The sequence below is a fragment of the Haliotis rubra genome, unplaced genomic scaffold (assembly GCF_003918875.1).
Source record: "Haliotis rubra isolate DU_JTF1 unplaced genomic scaffold, ASM391887v1 Scf177, whole genome shotgun sequence".
NCBI lineage: Eukaryota > Metazoa > Mollusca > Gastropoda > Lepetellida > Haliotidae > Haliotis > Haliotis rubra.
In genome coordinates this window covers 648,879-663,141 of record NW_025765747.1, presented here as the reverse complement: position 1 = coordinate 663,141, position 14,263 = coordinate 648,879, and positions in this window count along the sequence as shown.

The following is a 14,263-nucleotide window of genomic DNA, read 5'->3' as shown; positions in this document are numbered from 1 at the left end:
CGGAGAGAATGCATCGCAATGATCGTAGGTGTGGATAAACGTTGAACGGTCGTAGATCACAATCGTTAGAATTCTTCAACATTTCATGGTAATGGGAGCTTCGAGGTAAAGAGGTTTGGGAGGAGGTAACGGGGCACTGAGATATAAACACATTTCGAGTGAGTGAGTGAGTGAATGAGTGAGTATGTAGGTGAGTCAGTGTGGGAATGTGTGAGTCAATAAGTTGTGTGAGTGAATAAGTGCGTGAGTGAATGAGTGAGTCAATCAGTCAGTGTGAGTGAGAGTGTGAGTGAGTGAGAGTGTGAGTGAGTGGGTGAGTGAGAGTGTGAGTGAGAGGATGTTTGAGTGAAGACGCAACACCACAGATAATAAAATCAGGGGATCCAGACGTAAAATCAGCAATATTTACATGCACCAGCAACTCAGCAAGATGTCAATATATTCGCACTTGAACAGGAATCTTTCAGCGAAGCCTTCACGCACACGTCATTCGTGATTCAACACTTTTTGCATCTACCCAGTGGGTTTTCCTGTTGAATTGTGCCAATCCCACAGAATCCAACATTTATTGTTTTGCTGACAGGTGGAGATTTCCACAGGTTGATATACAAAACAGGATCCAATTATCACAGCGGCAAGTCTGTTTCTATGTGCCTTATCAAATGTCATCTAGTTCACCATTTGGCATTCCAAAACCAATTGACTTGAACAGATGACAGATGAATTTCCTCTTCAATAAACATTCGATACTCGTCGGCAAATACACGCTATGGAACGGCTATTACGAGGGAGTGACGTCTTGGTCTGTACTCCTGGCGTTTGTTAACTCCGTGCAGGGTTCCTGGGTACATACATAACACTGCCCGAGAGTAGTGCATATTTTTTAAACATGAACTCACCCCATGGTTGTTTCAACTACCGCCGTTCCCTGATCCATAATAGTTGATATACGACTGACGTTCACGTGAATATACAATATGCAGGCTGTTTTGTAAAAAAATATACATCATCAACGGGTTAGTGACTGGCCAATGTTCATAGCAATAGCAACATTTGTTGTCAGACAGACTGTTTGAAACCTCACAAGTGTTATTTATTCGACGATTTGTGTTTTTTAAATAGGGCCAGGGACGCCCAGGGACAACAGGGACAACTGTTGTGTTTTTTAATCAACTTAAGCAGATTGGAATCACAAAGTTTTACTTGTCTGGACGTAGGGATTATGAAATGTGTTATCTAGTTCATCAGGACAAAAGACATGTTCTGACTGACATCAAATCCCATGTTATGAGCTATACATTCAATTCACACGCTGCTGTTTGTTCAAATAAATGTGGAGACATCTTACAGAAATACACAGGTTATCTCCCTTGAATATTACGTTTTCGCGTTGTGTATTGAACCGTTGAACGTACATTGTCATCATCTCCCCTCCCATCATTAAAACATATTTACAGACCGCCGCCATATAGCTGGAATACTGCTGAGTGTGGTGTAATACAAAACTCACTCACTCACTCATTAAACCATATCTAAGATCTCATACATTATCTTTACACTTAATGAGTTAAGACAAACGTTTTACAAGACAGCACCGACATCAAATGACAGATTTTAATACCACAGAGAGCACCTCTCAGTGGACTGAAAAGAAAGTTCCTTCGCGTATGAGTGAGTACGTAAGATTTTACACCGCTATTTGGCAATATTCAAACAGTATCACTCCGGAGAACCCCAGAAATTGACGTCACACATTGTACCCATGTGGGTATTCAAACCAAGCTATTCGGCGAACGATTTAACCACTAGGCTACCCCACCGCCCCTGTTGGCGTATGGACATTCACAGACTCCGACTGCATGAGTGAGTGTGGTTCACGCTGTTCATGCACTGCGTTCGATATTCTGAAAATGCTTGAACGTCAAAATATAACGCTTAGCAACGTCACCACTGTCGCGGCCCCGTTGCGAACATTTTACTCCAAGGACAAAACCATAAAGATTGACCTTAAAGAAGGTAAACTGTGACATAAACAAGAAACCTTTCAAATGTTGTAGAAGACATTCATGGAAATTCCAATCACAAAAGACACGGTTCTTTTTATAAGGTTATTGAACACCAAACCCTGGAGATGGCGTGGACACACCCTGACAACCTTTTAACTGTGAGCAAATCCCCACGACAGAAATGCGGCGATGACATATTACTGATAAACCCAGTACACCACCGCACAACCGGATTTCCAACAATCTTAGATTAGCATCAACGGGACATTACTTAATCTCGAGAGCTTCTCTATTGACCGAGGCCTGTAGAGCTCGATCAGGAAAAGCGCAATTACAGGTGACCAGGGCTTGGAGTACTTAATCACCTTTTTAAAAGTTTCTTTGAGGTGACGAATGTTTGAGTTGATCGCTGATCTCCAAGTTTGGAATAGCAAGAGTTTTATTCGTAAAACACATTTGCACAAACCTCCTCTAATCACCCCGGAAACATGACGAAACGGAAGCGTGTTGACGCGTGTGGTGTTTATTTCCAAAACTGAAGAGTTATGATAAGGAGATTATAGAAAGTGGAGTTCCTGATGTCTGACATGACGGATTAGCATGAACACACTAACCTGTGTAAACCACTACCTGAATAATACAAAACTGGTTTTATCGACAGTGTATGTATTGTTCTATAAGAACTACTGTTTTAACACATATAATTTGAACTGTGAAATTTCATTTTTAAAACAGAGGACTTAAGTTCTTCTTGAAAACTTCAGCGTAACAAGACATTTAATCACTAATGTAATCTTTGTGTTATAATTAGGATTAATTAATAATGATCAGAGGTCATAGCGACATTCTACTACCTTCATGATGATTCGTAAAGAAGCTAACAGGGCATCTGTAGTGATCTTTATAATGGAATGAGTAAGTGAGTGAGTATGGTTTTCCGCCGCTTATAGCTTTATTCTAGCAATATCACCGGTTTCACTCATTGAATCCATGTGGGGATTCGAGCCGGGGTTTTCGGCGTGACGCGCGAACGCTTTAACCACTTGGCTACCCCGCCTCTCCATAACGGAATTTATTACCTACGAGGGCAAACATATCGGGGTTCATATTTTTCATACGATGCCCTAGGGCAAAATATCACTTTGTCATGGTGACGTTGCGTTCTACATGCGGCAACGGCGGGTAGCCGGCCTATGTTTGAAAGTACATTTGGGTATATTTTTCTCAATTTGACGACTTCGGTAATAAACAGAATATTATATTCGTGCCCATATCATACTATGTTTACGACACTCGTACCTAAATATCGGTATAAATCCCAACATTAAGGCACTCGTGTCGTAAACATAGTATGACATGGGCACTCATATAATATCCTCTATGAATGGAAGGGACAGATTTCATAATGGAGTCGGAATTACTGCTTTTTCACATACGACCACTTAATATGTCAAAGAGCTACTAACTCGTGAAGGTCCGGGTTAGAATTGATCTTCAATAATCCATGCTTGTCGTAAGAGGCGACTAACGGGATCGGGTGGTCAGGCTCGCTGACTTGGTGGACACATGTCATCGTATGCCAATTGCGTAGATCGATGCTCATGCTGTTGATCACTGGATTGTCTGGTACAGACTCGATTATTTACAGGCCGGCACCGTATAGCTGGAATATTGCTGAGTGTGGCGTAAAACAAACTCACTCACACACCCACCCAAATCCCACCCACCCACCCACCCACCCACCCACTCACTCACTCACTCACTCACTCACTCACTCACTCACTCACTCACTCACTCACGCACGCACGCACGCACGCACGCACGCACGCACGCACTCGCACTCACTCACTCACTCACTCACACAGAACTACTTTTTTGTAACTTGCACGCCGATGGGGAATACCCTAGTTAAAGCATTCGCTCGTCACGACGAAGCCCTGGGTTCGATTTTCTACTCGGAGATAATGCGGGCGACACAAATTCTGGTCTTTCTCAACTGATATTGCTTAACTATTGTTGAATGCGACATTTTAGTAACCGTCAATCAATCTCGCTCATTTTCTTTGTAGAGTGACGTCGAAATTAATCAAATTTTGGTCTATAGTGAAAGGCTGATACGGCCCTGATCTATATATTACGGGGTGAGGGGCGGGGTTCAGAGTTCGGGGAAGGGAGAGTTCAGAAGTTTTTGATGCACTACTGAAAATATTGGCTCTTCTGGATGGCCGTCCCCATTCCGTGAACAATTTGTGTTCATGTCCCTCTTTAAATAGTACTTCAATGCCAAGGAACTTTATATTGTATTATAAATGTCGTTTTTACATTTACAAACCTTCTCTCCCCCTGATTCACGTCCTAACCTGTTAGAGCGCAAAAGGGTCTATATACAAAAAATAATGTTATAATTACAATAATACCTTGTTTCTACTATCGTCTTCGCCATATCTGTGGCTTTGACTCCGAGGTCCATCCATGGTACGACCCTCAACATGTCGAGGGCGTCATGGAAAATGATGCTTTCAAACTTCTCTGGAATAGACTCAAATACAGCCTCAGAAGAATTCCAGCCAACAAACCTGATCTTGTCCTTTTTGATAAAGCCAATGAATTTATCATTGAATTTTCTGTCACTTTTGACAGCAACGTGATTGGCAAGATTCAGGAAAAGCATGATAAATATGCGGACTTCGCCTATGAAATGTCTCGCTTGCATCTCCAGTACACTGTCGTCAGGCTCCCTATTGTTCTCGGTGCCCTTGGTTTGGTACCCCCTGATCTCTTGGTGCAGATCAGGAGAGTGCCCGGGTTCTCCACCGGCAGCGCAATCCTTCTGACACTCTGGGTAATGCAGAAGGCTGCAGTGTTGGGGAGTCTACATATTTTCCGGAAAGTTCTTGGTGGGTTCGACTTGTCAGCGTTTCCTGGGAGAAGTCCCATTCGCTGTTTGGGCTGCGTGTAGAGGGGGCAAGGGCCCCGAGCTGATGATGAGCCTTACCAGCCTGACTGTGCCAGGATCACCCGAACCCTCTCAGCTGCATACTATCTTTAATCTGTAAAACAGAATAATATTAACAATATTTATATAAAATAATTAAAACACAATCTCTCCAAAGATAACCGAGTGTCTCCATGCAGTATTTAGTTAACTTCCCGTATAAAACATTTATATCTGGGACACGGCTGTAAGTTTTACAGGCAACACGATTATTACATACATACAAGTGATATCTGCCATACTAACCCAGTGAAAATGATAATTCCTGAGACAGGTTAGCTACACGAACATTTCAATTCAATAGCAACACGTCAGTGCATGCAGTGTGGGTGGAAGGCAAAATGCAGCTCATTTCGTGGGCGTTTTGCAAACTTCTTGAGCACCCAGATGGTGCGGACACATTAAGTCAAACTATTCTGCCGAGGAAGGAATTATAGGGGAAAGAAGCACTGAAATGCTCACACAAAACCATTGTAGACCATTGATGGCATTTCCATAAGTGTTTTGGCCATGGCTCGGAGTGATGCCACTGATACAGCAGTCACGAACATGTCATCCGTAAGTGACACAAACATATTTTGGTCTGTCCGGGGACACGCTAATATAACGCTGAGCATGTTGGGGCCTCACAATCTCCTGTTTATTGCTGGTTCTGTTCCGAGCCCGACACTAATAACGACTTAAGTGACTCGGGCAGTCATGTTTCATGCACTGCAATAAAAAACCTGTCTTTGCAAATGGACCAGCGGCATTTAATTGCTGATCTGATGACCAGTGTCCAGGTCCTTTATCACAGGACTTCACCAGACGGTGGGGCTATGACGTCATACCCCTCGTCTCGTACAGTTTAATTAGAGTGTTGAAAGCTGTGGAAAACACAATGGTGACTCAGTAATTCTGCAATGATCCATTTGGTGACGATAACCACACAGCGACGACATACATACATGTCGGGCCAAACATGACCTTGTCATCACCTTGAACCACATCCCAACACCTGGAATTGCCAATGACCAGAGACGCCCAGATGCCATTTGGATGACGACGCGTCACAACACAAATTAACAGAAACACGGCCATGGAACGTCAGATTCCATATCAGACCTAACTTAGGTTACTAGCTATCGGTATACTCTTTCCGTAATCACAAGAATTCTCTGCTAAATAACTTATATTAGTTCACCGTGTGGTTCAAGCAGCATGATGAGCAAGAATTCATGAATAACTATCAAACAGTGATGAAGCCAGGTGTTTGCGAAAGGTATATAGCGTATCCTGCCCGCAGGTTTAACCCGTTAGAAATACTTGCAAAGGCAAAGTAATTATTCACGTGAAGGAAACACGGGAACACACTGTCCAACTAAAACTAGAAAAATGGACTGGACGTAAAACATTTCTTCCAAATACTGATGTAATGAACATCACTTTAAAGTTTACTCGGAAAGTTTCTATCGATTGTTGAGACGTAGAAATATAATCTATAATCGTGGATTGGCTCACCCCCGCAACAGAGCTTTAACACACGCTGCAATTGTTTTTCAGTGCAGGGTTGTTTCCCTTGGCCAAGGAGCTGCTTGTGAAGGTTCCACTGTGTTTACACTGTCATAAACATGTTTTAATTGCATCAAGTAAACAAAACTACTTCCTTCACTAACACGCATCACTACACCAACAGGATAATTAGGGCGGCGTTAAACGCACCTCACTCACTCACTCACACGAGGTCAGGGTCAACCGGATATTAAACAACCTCTTAGCACATCAGTAGTGTCTCTATTGCCGGGAGGCTGTCAGACAAATTTAACAGATCGTATTCATACCAGCATCTTAGGCATATGTCAGCTTTCGTCTACCCATGACGTCCCATCGATTTGGATCCAGCAACTCCCACAAAGAAGTGCGGGAGGCAGCGACAGGACGGGGCCAGGGGTTGAGTATGTACATATAAAAGTTAGTGTAATTACCGTCAAATATCTCGCTCGCGTGGATAGGAACGCGTGTTTGTTTTCTCAGCGTGGGAGGAACAAGAGGCACGGCCACGTGGACGGGCAAGACCAGTAGCGGTCGCCATGTATGTCTGTACGCTCACTACGTCCAAGGTAATCAGGGATTGTGCGTAATAATTCGGGGGATTAACCAAATTGCAACATCAGCAAATATATCTAATTTGGGTACCTGTGGTTATAAAGCGACAGCAATTAATACAGTTAGGCTATGCAATACTATTTATATAACCACACGCGGCAGATGTTTACAGGCTCACAATTCATGCAGTGTTTACATATCCTTCCAGGTAAACGCTTATTCACATTGTACGATTAGTCGCACCGGACATAAATCCTTACGACACAACACATGACATAATTTTGAACTTGACGTGAATATAGCTATAGCGGTTAGAGTGAAGCAGATATTATATTTTGGCATGTAGTTCTGTACTAACTGAATAAGTAGCTGCAGTCTTTAATCATTCATCATTCGTCTAAATCGCTGCAATTTGACATGTAGAGTTGCGTCCCTTGGGACAGACAGAAAACTATGATCGTGGCTTCCAATCCTGGTCCGATCAGAATGTGTTTCTAATTATTTCATAGCAACCTACCCTCGTGGGTTTCAACGAAGTTGTAAGCCATTGAAACATGCACCACGTTAAACAGATATTTTTCATTCAACGATGATAATATTCAAATCTATTTGTTTCGACAAATCTGACAAAATTGACGTTGAACAATTCGAGCATATATACTGACATGTCACTTTTACCTCCCAGGAACCACAATGGACGTTCCTTCAGTGTGATATGCAATGAAAACTGTAAGGGACATTCTCGCGATCTCGCATTCTCGCGTTCTCGTGTTCTTGTGGCCTTATTTGACAAGTCGAGATTGCGAGATTGCGAGATTGGACAGCATGTACAAATGTCGCATTCTCGCGTTGTCGACTTTGACAAAAAGTGCTATGTACCCAAAACACGAGAATGCGAGATCGCAAGAACGCGAGATTTTGGCCAACTCTCGCATTCTTGCCATCTCGCACTTTTGGCATTTTTAGCTTGTTTCCAAAGGTCGAGATCGCGAGAATGTCCCTTACAGTATTCCATAGTGCGACGCGCGATCTGTGAAGGTTCAAGTCACATTAAGTAAGAAGTAAAAAAAAAGTCAATATTAAAGTACCTTTCCAGACAGAGCTTCGACAAAAAGAATGCATGACATTCTGTAACGTGAGATTAAACTATTGTGAATTAAAGGGAAACATGAACTTGTATCGTTGCACGTGATGTGATCGTTTAGTTGTCGTCATCACCAATTTCCGATTATGTAAGTCTTGGACATCATGACATCATAGTGTTACCCGCTTGGATCGTGATATTTTACACTGTCCACAAATTTGAGATATCACAGGGATCTCACTGGCTTCCGAAATTGTCACATGACCATCCGTCACCAAAATTAGTCCTTGTAATTGAGAACTCGCTATGATTATTTCACCAATCTGACAATAGCGGGATGTATGCTGTTTTACGAGCTGAACGATTGTGTACAGCGTTCCGTATCCCGTCTCGGGGTGCACACCCAGGCCATCCAATAACGTCCACCCGACCAGGGGGACATGAGTGAGTGAGTGAATGCGGGCGTGCGTGAATGAGTGAGTTTAAATACACTGTGAGCATTATTTCAGCTGTAACAGGACGTGTCAGATAAATACATGAGGAAATGGAGCAGGGCTTCTAGTTTTAGTGAAACCCACCAGAATGAGTATGGCGCCGACAAACCTGATAGCATAAGAGTGAATCTGGGAATCAAACCCTGGAGTATTCTGTCACACCTTAGTCACTTGTACGATGGTACAGCTGCATGGTGTGTACACCAGCACGTCACCGAGATGAACTGGACGCTATGAAAGAAGGACATTTGGTGTCTCCTTCGGAATGTGACGCTGTATGAAATGTGTATGAGTTCACTCGGCAGTGTATGGGTAGGAAGAAATGGTAATGTGCCTGTTGACCTAGTGCTTCACCGGCAGCTTCGGTTGTGTACTTCTCATGGAGCTGAGAATGAAAATCGATTGACGGGATAATGATGTAGTACTTTTGAGTATTCTGTATTGTAGAGATTGAGCACATTATTATCAAAGGACCAACATTGATTACCATAGTTATAGCGTTTCACAATGAAGATATAACGGTATGTGAGGTTAAGGTGTGACTATATACTAGTAACAGGCTATTTATTTACAACAACCAGCCCCAAAAGCCCACTTGCTACTGTTGCTTGGAATGGAGTCTTCCTTTCCAAACCCTTCTCGATCAGTTGCAGGACATTGAACCATTCTGTGACTAAAATATTTCATTCTATCAACGCATGGTCAATGAAAAGCATAAAAGAACTTGAACCTACGCAAATCGTGCTTTTCCTAGTTTTAGAAAGGTCGTGACCCCGGAAGTAGTTTGTTAGAAGAGAGGTGAATGTATACAGAAAAGGAATTCAAAAGTGCTTTCATCTCCACATTTACCTGTAATTAATGAGTTGTGTTGCAGTGTTTTACGACAAACCCTCCATTACCATAAGTAATACTGACGTCAACACGTCTTTAATTATCTGTATGGTGTCACGTGACAGGATATCTCGTGTTGTACCTGTTTGATGGACGAGATCTCGTCTTGACACGCGTCCTCGGCTACATGTATTTTTACACTTGTTTAACTCGAGGGTCAAGGCCGCCAGACCAGGAGAACAACGGTAATTTCTCGTAGAACGTGACACTAAAACTGTCGTCGGACGTTATAAATGTTTCGTTTAATGATCTGCACCATCCTGCTGCTCCGGCGCTGTAACAGCTTACACAACACACAACATGCACCATTAGCCATGCTGCTGTCCTTAGAACCAGACTACCAATATTTATATAGTTTTGATTATGATAACAAAAACATTAATTCCGTGAATATAATGTTGCTTTGTTTATGACGTCATCACGACAAATACAATGACATTTTTGCTGATTTCTATCTACAGTTCCTTAAAGAATAATTATTTTGGGCATATTAAGTGTTTTTCGCGTATTGATTACGTGAACAGTAATAATTATTTGTCTTTGAAACATTAATTCATAACTATGAACTATCATCTTTCAGATATTCATCTATAAATAATGAAACCCATATGTCTTCCCGGTATTCATTCATCAGTAATTATAAATATTTATTTTCAGTCATTCGGTCATAAATAATGTACAGTTATGTTTCAGATATTCATTCATAACATGTGTCGTTCAGAACCACATGTTGCCTGAACGGGCCTTTGTTTCTGCTGGGTGCTTGTAGTTATGAATGGCCGCCACACCTGCCTGTGTGTCATTCAACACCGTGTTCTGGCAACAGCTGCTGGGTAAATATAACGCTACATCACATGCAAAAGGATACATTTTCGTCGAATAATTTACCGTTGCTGTAATTTTATGGCATTGTGGAGCTCAGTCTTAAATCCCATTCAGATTGGTAGTGAGGCAACATTACCGGAGTGTATGACTCAGTCACACGTAGACTTTTGTTAGACATTCTTGGAACAATACAGGTAGTCATTGATATATGTCATTTAACATGGTAGTTAGATGTCACCAACATAAACAATTGACATACAAGGTCGTGATGTTCGTAAACACACGGTTTTTACGTTTTAAATTTCTTGATTTTAATATTGACAAAAATTAAATTGTTCTCGTCACGATATGGCTGCAATATTGCCGATGTGACGTTAGATATTAACTCACTCACTCACTCTTAAAAACACTCATCCATTCATACATAATGCATAGCTAGACTAGAGTTCTAAACTGATGGGCAAAACAAACTATACACTTAGAAACTGGATTCGACCAACACATTCCAAACGTTATGAAACATTACCAGGCCCATAGCACCAAAGACCGTACACTTAAGGCAAAACACGGCTATGTTACCTTTATGAAATACATCATCATTTGACTAACCATTCATTGTTTGTTTCATGTTCACCGCCATCAAGTGGGTGTACGCTATATAAGCCCAGTAGTACATTACAACGATGCGACGTTAGATTGGAATTACTCACTCACTCGTCACGAATGTCTCGTGAGAACTCACGAGATCCCAGTCTCCCGACTCGCCTGAAACCTGTATGATTCATGGACGTAGTTTAGTAACCGGATAACAGCGTTCTGTGTGCAAACAGCCCTCCTTGGAGTTTTTGCAAGTCATCACTGACTGGATATTGTCATTGCACAACAGCGACCAATCCACGTTTATACGTCGGTTGAAGTAGGCGATGTAATGGTGATTGTATTGCTCTTATCAACAAGGGGCGGTGGGGTAGCCTAGTGGTTAAAACGTCCGCTCGCCATACCGAAGACCTGGGCTCGATTCCCCAACAAGGGGACAATATGTGAAGCCATTTATGGTGTTCCCCGCTGTGATATTGCTGGAATATTGCTAAAAGCGGCGTCAAACCATACTCACTCACTTATTCAGGAAACAACGACCATCCACAAACCTCCTCATTTACAATGCGGATATTCACTTTTCTCTTTACTGTTTTATCTTTTACGACTATATATTATTTGAATTACATTTCTTACTAAATATTGTGGGGCGCTGGGGTAGCCTAGTGGTTAAAACGTTCGATTCCCCACATGGGTACAATGTGTGAAGCCCATTTCTGGTGTCCCCCCGCCGTGATGTTGCTGGAATATTGCTAAAAGCGGCGTAAAACCACACTCACTCACTCACAAAATATTGTGTACACTACATTCTATTCACTTCTTGTTACTTAGGCGAATGGGTATTGTTTTATCACGCTTTTTGCAATATTTCAGTAACATCACGGCGATGTACACACCATGAGCTTCAAACACTGTACCTTGTCATTCAGTTTGATAAGCGAACGCTTAATCCACTGGGCCACCACATTCCCTTAAGACAGTGAAGTACCTTATGATGATCACATAGGTACACTGTATCACATGGGTACACTGTATCATACAACTATAACCACTGTCAAGACCATTGTGGTGAAAGGTAACTAGTTGATTACAGTTGCGTCCCTTGGCTAGAGACAGCCTGATTATCATCGGTTAGTTTACAGACATCAAACGCGTGTTCCAGCCTTGAGCATGGTCAGAATTAACAAGCCGCTATATTACTCTTTAAAGCGACGTGGCACTCACTGCTGTTGAGGTGATAAAAATGAAAGCCAAAGTGCATTGTTTAATATCATTTTGATATATGTGTTAAGGCTTGTCCGTCATTCATCTTTGTTTTGGGGACCGTCTCAAATTATTTTGTATGAACGGGAGCATATTACCTAAGGCCCTCAAACTTTGATTTAAGAGATATCTGGAGCGGAGATTACGACACTGACCCCATTGACTTCGAGATCACGACGATAGAACTGTTATATTCGAGAAAACGATAGTAAACTCTCTGACAGCAAGGTGGTGGCGTTGACGCTGACGTTGAGATAACGGCAGTAGTTGTAATGGTTTCAAGATATCGGGAGTAATCCACGTGAATGTGTGTCATCGAGAATTGTTGTTTGAATTTTAATTAACTGGAACAGTTCGACAGACAACGCCAGAGTCCCCATAACTATGGCAAAACATGAATGGTCAGTGTTACTTCGAGATATACATTTGGACACAACGTGAGCTGTCCAAATCGGAAAAAAACATTGGTAATACTAACAACGACGAGATACTTGAAATGGTCCTCATATACTTAAGATGCCGGAAGTTGACAGTCCAATACAACCTATAATTCCTAGAAGGGTTCCTTAATTTCGACACATCTTAATTCAAACACATAAGACAAAGTAATATATGCTTACTCTCTAATGCCATTCAAACGTATTACGTCTGTACATGGGATATACGTTTATTAACCACACAGTGAAATAAGGCGGGTCCCTCTTACTTAACATTGCTGTGTCTCTACCTGGTATAACATGCAAGCCGAAATAGACGGTGTTTAAATTTTAAGAATTCAACCCTCTTCACTTTAAAGACGCCCCCTGTACTACACAAGCAAATATCTCTGACCGACATGTTTGAAAATGTTAAAGGTATCGTAAAGCACATTTACTGACCTTTCATTGAAATAAGAAACCGTCTCCTCAACACAGAGATCGTCAACTCCTTCGTGATCCAGCCCTATCTAATTGTACTTAATGTCCCTCTACGCTGGTATTGATATAAGATAGTCAGTTTTACATTCATCATAAACCACAGCTGACCACATGGGGAGTCTAACCGGTTGTAATGGTTGTAAGTCACTTTGCTCATCGCACCAATTTGCTAATACTGATTAAAATCAATAGTCAAATGAAAATCGACCCTCGGGGCAATTTAAACTAACCTTTGATATTTGCTTCCCCGATGTACACGATATACGCGCTATAGGCCGTGACAATGATGTGTTAGTGTTCACGTGAAAAGCCGAAACCGCGCCGAACCACGTACACTCAGCATGTCAATAGATTTTAAGGAATTCAAGCCAGCAAGGTAACCCATTTTGTGCCGGGCGATATTATACGACAGCAGCTGTATAACGAAGTAATCCTGGAACTATCTGACTAGTTCTTAAATGAACACATACACACAGACAGACAGACACACAGAGAGACAGAGAGACAGACACAAACACAGACACAGGCACACACACACACACATTTTTCTAACCTCTTTTACAGTCATATCTTTATATAATATATAATTGCTTGTACCGTTTGACCTATATAGTTAGTGTGGACAAAGGGGAAATATTTAGTTTAAATGCCAAACCATCACCCGACGATAACATCATACTTGACCACATTTGTGATGCATGTAAACACTACAGAAGCCATTAAAGTAAATAACTGGATTACTTCGAGACATTATGCAAATACACTTCTACAATCGAAGTAGCACTTACGAGAACACAAACCCACGTTAATGACATAATTCTTTTCAAATACATAATTATTTTAAACTATACAAAAATATCCTTACTCAGCGTTATACGCTGACCGATCTGGCCTGCCTAGCACTGGCCTAGTTGTAACGTGCTCAGGGAACAGCGATATAAATGTACACAGCAAATACACAAACACTATAGTTAGATCTGAACGACAGGAGAGACTTACCATGGTTTTACAGCGGTTCCTTAATCAGCCACTCGCACTGAGAACAGAGCCGCGACAGAAGTGTAAGAGATTGCAAACCCACCCACGCGCATCGTCGACTAAGTCAG